Source organism: Limanda limanda, chromosome 18, assembly GCF_963576545.1.
Source record: "Limanda limanda chromosome 18, fLimLim1.1, whole genome shotgun sequence".
Lineage (NCBI taxonomy): Eukaryota > Metazoa > Chordata > Actinopteri > Pleuronectiformes > Pleuronectidae > Limanda > Limanda limanda.
In genome coordinates this window covers 14,742,289-14,752,865 of record NC_083653.1, presented here as the reverse complement: position 1 = coordinate 14,752,865, position 10,577 = coordinate 14,742,289, and positions in this window count along the sequence as shown.

Genomic DNA, 10,577 nt, shown 5'->3' with positions numbered 1-10,577 from the left:
GAAAGCTGCTACAAAACATTTACAGATATATATTTATAAACACACATGAACCGTTTTAGAAATGTTTACTTACATGTACTGTTTTTGTTTATATTACCGAAGGAAATTTATAGGAAAGCTTATGTTAGTAGTTAGATTACAGATTTGAAAAAAAAATCACATTTAAAAAACATGATCCGTTTAGAACATCCATCCACTGGGCCCAGGTAACGAGGGCCAGGGGCCATGGAAAGGCCCTGGATACGAACCAGAAGCATTTTTTCTCTAAGATGACAGGGTTAACAACAGCTCACCTGTTCACTATCAAATGATACAGAAAAGATACTGAGAAATATGAGCATAATTAGACATCTTGGAATTAACTCCTAGGGTATTTGTACTGAATTGAATTAAACATACAGAAGATTCCTCCATTGAGTCTTCCTAAGCATGTGTGTAATTAAAAAAAACGTAACTCTCCTCAACATCAAGTTTCAGTCTTCGTTTGTATTTAACTCCGAAAAAAAACTTTTAATGAAAGCTGCCTCAGCTCAGTGGGATTTCTCTACTTCCTTCTGGGGTCCACACTTACACAATAAGTCCCTTCCTCTTTTTCTGCTCAGCCAAGCAGGATTAGCAAAAAGTGCCGACCTCAGCATCCTGCTAAGATCCTGCTCTTTACTTCTGATCCTGGCCATCCTGCACCCGTTCCTGCTGCCCCCTACAGACGACAATATGTAACGACCTGGACCGGCCCGGAGACAGTGCTGTCCATGGTGCTGAAACCCAGAGACAACAACCGCTGCAGGTCTCTGACTGTGTCTGTGTGTGTTTGTTTGGTAAAGAGCTGTTTGAAGACTTTTCAGATCTTTTGTGACATCCCCTGTCGCCAGGGTCCGTCACAGGGAACGATCCAACGAGGCGAAAGAAAAACAAAAGGGAGATGTGTTACTTTAAATTTCTGCTGAGGAAATAAAATTGATTCGGCTCAAGTACATTCTTGATGTCTGATTGGCTTTTTTATACTCTAAACAGCTCGGTCCCACTGCTTGAAATTCAGGAGCAGGCGCATGTTTTTCCTTTACCTGAGACCAACTCTGACTGGTGCGATGCCATGCGATCCTCGGTGTATGTGCGTGCATGTAAAGCAAGATTCCAATTGCTTTGTTTTCTTTGAGAGGGAGCATTTATTCCTCAGATTGGTTGTTTGATTGACAAAGGCAGAGGAGAGTATATGTGCTACTTGTTATGCAGCGGAAGTCTGTCAAGCCTCCAACACCTGCTCTCTTTCAGATGCTTATTTCATTATGGCTTCTCTCTCCCAGGAGTCAAGGCACTTGTATCGCTTTTTTCTCTCTTTTTTTTCAAATTTTTAAATCCCGCTCTGCGTGTTTACCTGGATGTTATTCCCCTTTATCTCTCTCAGTCTCCGCTTTGGCCAAGTCTCAGCTTATTTGCAGCCGAGTGTGATCTCACCTACGATCTTGACGCCTGGACGTCTCTCTCTCTCTCTCTCTCTCTCTCTCTCTCTCTCTCTCTCTCTCTCTCTCTCTCTCTCTCTCTCTCTCTCTCTGTCTCTCTCTCTCTCTCTCTCTCTCTCTCTCTCTCTCTCTCTCTCTCTCTCTCTCTCTCTCTGTGGCAGGAATCAAACAAAGGTTTATCACACCGAGGCATACGGGGCCGCCTCAGCAGGAAGATACCCACAGTTTGCTGCGCTAAAGCCCTTCATCTGTGAGTGGAGACTAAATCAGGAAATCCGCTCAGATCAATCCCTCAGCCCCTCCACTCTTCATTATTTATTTTACATTTCCTAATAACACTCCTGCCGCAAGGATCTTTCCCTTGCTTGCGATCTGCTTGTCAAGAGCTGCGTTATGTAGTCCTGTAGCGTGAGATGTAAATAAATCCTCAGGCAAATAATCACCAGAGTAAACACACTATTATATATGCTACGTCCAACATTAATTTAGTGTTTTATTTGTTAATATCTACATAAATTAAATGTTTCATCCTACAAAACTGTATTCTGCAAATACGGAATTGTACAAATGGGCTTTAATTTGTGTAAATCCTTTGTTATAAACCCTGTCAGTTAGTTCTGATGTGTTTAACCCGTTCATTGCTCTATCACACAGTCAAATTAATTGTAAGACACTCAGGATATAATCATTTATTTTATTCAATCTGCTGGTCAGATCTCTGATTTTAAATCAGCTCTAGACGTGTTCAAATCTCCTGAAGTGCCCCCTTTTTTTGCAGTGGGCACAGACAGCGATGCTATTTCCATGCAGAAAATATGTTGCCAAGGTAACAGAGGAGAGAGTGAGAGTGTGTGAGTGTGTGTGTGAGAGAGAGAGAGAGAGGCTGTGATACCCCCTGAATACCAGGACTGGAACTGCAGACGTAAAGCACAATGCTCCACCCTGCATGTCAGCACCGCTCCGGCAGAATTTCCACCCATGTTTGACGCTTGTTACAGATCCGAGGCCCCGGCTGCGAACGCTTTAAATGTCAAGACAATTTTATACCTGCCTTTGTTCGCCAATGTGACAAGGCGCAGAACAGTGTGGGCTGTAATTCATCTATTACTTTTCTGTGCTATCTTCATCTCACCTCTGGTCCCCTCATGAGCTCGGTTTCTCCGCAACTTTGTCTCCACCTTCAGTGCCTTCCGCCTGCCTACAGACTGCATTCATCTGTTCACCTCGATGCATCTTCATCCTCTCTCTCCGTCTGTACACCTGTCTCCTCTCATCCTCTCTCTGTGTCTGTCAAACTCAGATTTGCTTGATTGACATGGCCTTAATTAAATACACTGCTGTCAAAACAGCTTGTAGAAGGTTTGCTTGAATACAAATGTAACCTTCAAAATGAAAGAAAAAAGACAAGACAGAAATAGATGTGCACATTACTGTCTTAAATACATACAATATACAATCATCAATCATCTATCTCAATAATCTTCATTTCTACTCATTTATCATGTGAAAAGTATTTTTTCATTTTCAAATGTGAGAATTTGCTGCAATTCTCCATTGTAAATCATTATAAATTGTATGTCCTTGGAATTTCATTGGTTGGTAAGTGATGAATCGAAATAAATCGAGAAACGTTGATGTGCATTCTTCTCGATTCCCTGACATCTAATAGCTCTCACTAGAGCACAAACCTCAGCCAAGGCCCAGCAGTCCACTTCAATTCAACCAAGCCGCATCAAATTGCACACACTCAAAGTTGTCAGTCCCGTTAATAGGTCTGATTCATCTAGATCCATGAATTATTCACTGGGATGTTGGTGAAACTGTCAATAAACTCCCTATCTCGCAATGTTACTGAAACTGATAAAAAAAAAAGCCTGGTTCAGCATCAGTTTTATTGGGTTCTTCCCTGAGAGACACATCATCCTTCCACCCAGTCTCATGTGTAACGCTAACCAACAAACACCAATGGAAACACCACACACTGTTTTGAGTGATGGAAAACTAGGTGATTTTACTATTAATTCATTACAACAAATTTGAGGTACATCTTATTTACTTGAGTTTTTTTCTCCTTATGCACTATTTCATAAGATATAAAGGAGCAGACTGAAGCCGTGGATCCACACGTTTACAAAGAGCAGCGTCTAACTGGAGGTTACTTATCATATCGACCTAACAGTGGGTTTCCCTTTTCTACTCTGAGTACAATTTGCCGCAGTTCAGTTTGACTTTAGTATAATCCTGAATGCAGGACTCTCACTCTCTTGTGTGAACGTTGTTTAATTGCTCCTTTAACTTATGTAAAGCATCCCAGTGCCTCCCCCACAAATGAATCAATTTAATCAATAAAGAAAATATAGTTAGTTGGAGCCCTTCTACAATATAATATAAAATAATGAGGCTGCTCTGAAGAGTTTTGTTTTGTTGAAGATCTCAGTTCCTCTGTCTTCTTACGAGCTGCAGTGCAGCAAACAGAGTTGAGATTCTGTTTCCTCTGTGATGCCAGCTTTGTGTCCAGGCTTTGTTCACTTTGTATTCAGTGTTTTTTAGTTTAGCTTTGAGTTTTGCCTTGTGTTTTTGTTGCATATGTCCAAAGATTGATGTGTTTTTTTTCTTCAAGTTGTACGGTCCATATGGAAATATGGCAGCCAGTAACTTCTCTTTGAACCAAAGCCTAAAACCTACTTTTATCATGCCGCATACTGCATTGGGTGGTTTAATAAACAATTTTGTGTTAGTCTTTCATGAGTGTTTTCCTTGTTTGGGTGTGTGTGTTTTGAGAAGCATCTTTGTGAGAAGTACAATATAAATAAACACATATTTATTTGACATAATTATTTTATTCAAGTCTTTTCATAAACTGTTTTATTATATTGTATTATAATGAACAGATATTTTTTTCCCAACGCTCAATTTTCTTTTATTCAATATTTTATATATTTTTTATTTGTATTTAATTTCTATTGTCTTGGTCTCTGTATATTTCTGTACTTTGCTGGCACGACTGTTTCTCTCCCTTCTTCTTCATGCCAGACGTCAATCACAAACCTTTATTTTGATCAATGCTTAATTTCAGGATCCTTGTCACGTCTCCACTCTTCTCTCCACACGGCCACTAAAGCTGAAGTTGGAAGAAAAGACCTTGGCCATTGCATCTACATTGCAAATCAGCGACTGTACAGGGCTTTGATTGCCCTACACTTCACAAATGATGTAGAGCTGGTTAGATCAAACGACCTTTAAAGGCTTGTTTATGAAGAGCCACCTGACATTCTCAATTTTACCCAGCGTGCCTCTGTCCCGCTGGCTGCGTCGGAAGACAACTGATCAAACAGCAGCTATACGGGGCCACTTCAATGTTACTTTCTGTCCATATCCCCACGTGTGCTCGCATGTTTGCCATATATGGCCAATTAGCGTGTAATTCATGTTAAATGTGACACCGTGGTTTGATATCTCAACTCAACAGGGGCACTCAGATGAAATCACTCTCAGCAATAAATAGAATTAGCACTCAGATACGGAGTCAATTCATAATCCCAGTGTGAGCCGGTTATGAAAGCCGCGGAACAATGCCGATTTCAGTGTGAGGACGGGGAAGTTATTCAGCTGTGGCCGGGAGGAAAAGCAGGCATGCGTGCAGTAACATGTAACAGTTTGGTACCGCTTTGTTTCTGTGCGATTTCGGAGCGAAACAATGTGGCCCATGACCTCTCAACAGCTTCCTATCCTCCATTAGGCCTAGCAGAAGCCTGAAGCGATAACAAGATTAGCATAAGCACTTTTAGTAAGTCACTGTGAAAGGGATCCTTAAAGAGGCTTAAACTGTCCCCCCCTTCACCGGCAGCTGATACATAGTTGGGAGCTGGCTGGCACATCTGTCTGGCTGCCGCACTGTTCTCTCTGTGATCTCTAACACAAGCAAATCAATGTGAGATCCATCATTGGGGGACCTCTCAGTGCACAGGCGGAGAGAAAACCACAGACAGGGAGGAAATCACTTCTACAGTATAGGCGATAGGAGCTATCAGGCAAATGGGCAGAAAATGGTTCCTAATGGTGCCTGGTATGTCTGGTGTAAGCTGCAACCAGCCTCTTTGCCGTCCATCACCCCTGGAGCATATGTAACTGAGAGAAGGAACAGGGAGGAAGAGGAGGGAGCATCTGTTCGTTCAGCGTGGGAACCCCTCGGGGGGTGCGGCGCGATAATCTGGGTTCATGTCAAAACCATATCTGGTGTCTGGTGCTGCCGGGATGATGCCGTGTCACTTATTGGAAGCCACTCAGTCAGCATGCCTGGTGTGCGGCCTTTCCTGCTGCCCACTCTCTAATGGGATCTCAAAAAATGCTGCATCATTTTCTGCGCGTATCTGTCTGGGGCTTTATCGAAACCCTGTTGGTAATCGAGACGTAGTTGACTCAAAAAGCCGAGGTCATAAAAAAATGACTGTCTCCGAACAGAATGCCGCTACAATTCAGTTTGTGGCAGAACAACTTGGTTAACAGCTTCAGTCGTGAGTTAGACGAGACAGTAACAGTTGGTGCCGAGTAAACAAGGAAGTCTTTAGATTTGACCATTTCAATTATCTCGCCCCTGCCCAGACTGCTGTTTTCCCAGAAACAGTGATCACATTCACTATTAATGAGCCATGATGTTCATCCTGGACCCATTTACTCCTCTCAATAATGCATACTCTTCGGAATTGCCTGTGCATATTTTACATTGTGCCCCCCCCCCCTCCCCCTCCCCCTGAGAGGAATATCACTGGTGTTTTGGTCGCATTTGCTATCTGGCCCCAGGCCCTCTCTCTCTCTGTGTGTACTCCCAGGGATAATACTTGCCAGGGATACAGTGTCTCATGTGTGACTCTCTGACTAAGAGGGCCTGCTGTGTGGAGATAATGAAACATCGAGCTGCAGCACGCTGAGTGAAAGGTGCGAACACACTTGTTGAGGGACCTCAGTCTTCTTCAATTAAACATTCCTATTACTGTCGGGTCCAACTGTGATTCTAATGGGCTCTTCAGTTTGTTCAAATAGGCTCAACGATCTCTTTAAATAAGACAATTGACCGCAAATTGGACACATCGATGCTCCTGATGTGATTTCCCCCCCATCATCGTGATTGTCATTAAAAGCAGGCAATTGTGGTATCGAAGGCCATGTTGGCTTAAGTGCGACGCTGTCGAGGGACTTCCTGTCAGAACTGAAGGAAACTCACACAAAGGAATGAAAAGCCCATTAGCGGTGACGGCCCAAAATGAATTAAATCAGTGGAACATTGATGCTCCTGTTGAAAGAGAGAAGGGAAACGGATCCGACCCTGGTGCATTCGAGCAGCACATCAAATCAGCCCAGACTGACAGGGGCCGGCCCACAGATTGTGTTTGATGATGGACAACATGGCTGCTCCCCAAAAGTGAAGCCACAGACTCTGAATCACCACCTGGTGGCTGGCCGCAGAACAGGAGATAAATCCTGCCTCCTCTATGTTAGTGAATGGGACATGGACCAAACTGAAAGTAGACATTGTTGTCACACTGATGTTTGTTCAGTGTTCATTTTTATGGTTAGTTTGGTTTTATTTGCTTATTTCATGCTATAAAAATGGGTTGAAACGTCATGATTGAAAGCTGACTCTGACCAGCAATAGGTCAAGCGTATGTATTGTCGAGACATTTCGAAGGCTCCTCCAAATGCGGCTGAGAAATGTTTCCTTACATCCCAGAGATACGTAGGCTGCAACTCCTTCTCGGGTACAACATATCCCAGGAATCATTCTGCTTCGATGACAAACCATTTTTCAAAGAGGTATTGTAATGGCAAGAAACAGCCAATGTTACAAGAAACAAGGGGCATACAAACTTTCTTGTCCAGTCACATTGCAGGTCTTTTGCTAGGTGACAGAGGTAAGGACGGGAAGAGCTGGTGTCTCATTTTGGTTTGGCCTTCACCGTCTACCCAGCCCACGAAGACCACGTCCTTTGTGGGCCGTGTAGACCACATCCACCAAAGTATGCCGCCCCTGAATTGAGACACAGCCCACAACTTTCCAAAAGCGCAAGATGACAGCGTTCGTATCCAAAATATTTTGGCGTCATTTTGTAATAGTGGGAGGAAGTGGCGACGCAGCATCCATCTTTATATCCAGTCTATGGGCTGCATGTCTGTTTGTGAAAGGCAAGTCAGGATTGGCAGGTCCAGCTCTCAAGTGGGCCAGCAGGTGGGAGGTTGTTGATGGTGGGGGGGGGGGGGGGGGGTCAGAGGAGCTGGTCAGGAGCATGGTGAGACTATTACAGTTGATGCAAGAGACAGTAGAGAGGAGGGAGGAGAGTCAGACGGAGGAGACATGACCGGGGTTTGGAAAGCGGGTCAGGCCACTGCAATGTTGTGAAGGGGAGCATCTGGTTCTGGCTTTGGTCGCAGGGCTGTGCGTCATGCCGCTTGCCGCCTGCACCTCCAGCACCTCCTGCAGAGCCTATCACCCCACGTTCAACCCACCACCCGCCCCATCACGCCCCGTGTGAAGGTGAACTGAATACCGAGGAGCCAGAGGCTGCACGGCTGGCTTTACAAAGGATGTTCTTTTCTCTGTCTCCTGCACTCCTCTCTCTGTTTCACTCTGCATTCTCTCTCATTCTCCGCACCCCGTGCCATCTTCCTCTCGTCTCTCTGTGAGCCGTCTCGCTTTCTTCTCTGCACCTCTCGCTCCCTCTTTATTTCTTCATCCTCACCCCTGCCTCCCGCCCTTCTTGACGTATTTGTTTCACGAAAAAAAAAACCCTCTGTCTACTCCTCTCTGCTAACCCCCCTCGTTCTCTCTCTCTCTCTCTCTCTCTCTCTCTCTCTCTCTCTCTCTCTCTCTCTCTCTCTCTCTCCCCCTCTCTCTCTTTCTCTCTATCTCTCCAGAAATGCATCTATTATTAACATAAACTTCTGGCTCTCGCCCAAAGACTGAACCGATCAGGCCAAGCATTTTAATCACCCATAATGAGCAGGAGATAATGAATAAAAGTCCTTGAATCTAGCCTATTTAGTTGACAGCAATTAATTTATGTCTTGCGTACTGTATATGTGCAACTCATCTTAACAGGTTTACCCTGCATAACATTGTATTTCTAACCAATCCGCTGTTTCCCCCAAGGTTTCATGCGGTGAGAAGAATACCAGTGCATGTATACAAAAATCAATCAGGCAGCATCCAAGCACCGAACTACCGAGTGGCTCAGAGCTTGTATTCCCTCAGATAATGAACACCATGTCAGTGCTGCTATCAGGCCGACGTTACTGTAACTGTAGAATTAGTTGTGCATGGGCTCCCACTGTGGAGCTTGTGTGTAACTTCCTGTGCGGCAGGTTCCTGCAGTAATGGCTGACATCCGAGGTCAGAGGCACAACATTGTCAGTCTAGATTCGCAGGCAAGAACTGTCCCCTGGTGTTACCGTAGGGGTTTGTACTAGACGTCTCAAACAAATATATTAAAGGAAAACACGAACTGCAAGAGCCACACAAAAGGAAACACAACCACAATGGAGGTGAGCGATAATGGATGTTGACAATCAAACGAGCAGAGTTACTGGATGTATGAGTCAAGTGAACCGACGTCTGTGTGACATCTGTATGAGTCAGTCCTGCTCATTTCAAGGTCAACATTAGTTGTTACCAATTTCTGATATGGTTTTGTTCCCATTGTGTGGCTTCTGAAGTTGTGTTGTGGATTTTGCAGTTGCTTTGTGGCTTCTCCATTTGTGTTGTGGCTTCAGCATTGATGTTGTGGCCTTTGCAGTTGTGTTGTGGCTTTTGCATTCATGTTGTAGCTTTTGCATTTGTGTTGTAGCTTCTCCATTTGTGTTGTGGCTTCAGCATTCATGTTGTGGCCTTTGCAGTTGTGTAGTGGCTTCAGCATTCATGTTGTGGCTTTTGCATTTGTGTTGTGGCTTTTGGACACTTTGTGCCTGTTGCACATGTGCTGAGGCTTTTACGGTCATGTGTTCTGTTAATGCCCTTGTGTGAGACGTCTCCATTTCCTAACGTGTGGGGAAAAGTTTGGGGGGGGGGGGGGGGCATTCACAAGGCGAAAATAAGATCAAATTGAGTGCGTCCTTTTTATCACTGGTTTATTTATACTGGTAAACATCAAACAGAAACAACAGCAAAATCAAGAGCTGGCGTCCTTCCATACGTATGATTATCGTTTCTCTTACATCAACAAGATCATTTACAATGGTTGTCATCGTCAGTAAGTAAAAAATATGGAAATGAACCACGCCCCTGGATGGAGATCTCTCGTCGTTTAAGATCACCTCGCTGCACCTGTCACGTCGTCCATGTTGGTTCAATTGTTGCTCAAATCGGTCGTGACAGGAATCCTATCGCAGTCGAGTCTTTATGTAATTATGTGATAAAAATGTATCGATTCAAACCGGAGGGCAGTATTAGGCTGAGTCGACTTGTGCCACAAATATGCTGCATTGTGCTGTGTCTGGGAGTGTTGATGAGGAGGAGATGGAGCGCTGTGTGTCTGTCTGTCTGTCTGACTGTCTACTACATTCTGTTCCAACACCTCTGGGATGTAAAGCACATTCGTAATCTTTCCAAACCACCGGCAAGTTAATTAAGACATGTCACCATGTTTCTGTAGAGCTGGAGACAAGAATCATGTTCAGAGATTGTATCATTTGAAGTAACAGGCAATGAGACTGTGAGTATAATAACCCCACCCTCTGCATGTTTCCTGCTTTGTTATAATACAGTGTCGAGATTACTGCATTCAATACCATATGAACACTTATGGTTGTGGTGAGATATACAGTATCTCACACAACTAAACATTTTTGTACATGACGTCGTTTTATACATTGTTGTGCCTTTCGTCAGAGTTCGATCAAGTGTATCGTTATAAAGAAGACTTTGATAGGTTATAAGGTAGAAAACAAATGTGAAATGTTTCCCACGACCCTGTGTGCCTGCCTTGCCCTCAGATATATGAGAGAAGCTTACAGGTCCCTCAGTAGAGAGCGCAGAGCTCAAAACAAGGCATAAATCCCTGTCGGTTCCTCGACGGGCCACAAATCCGATCAAAAAAAAACAAGAAGTCACAGGTTATAAACTCCAAA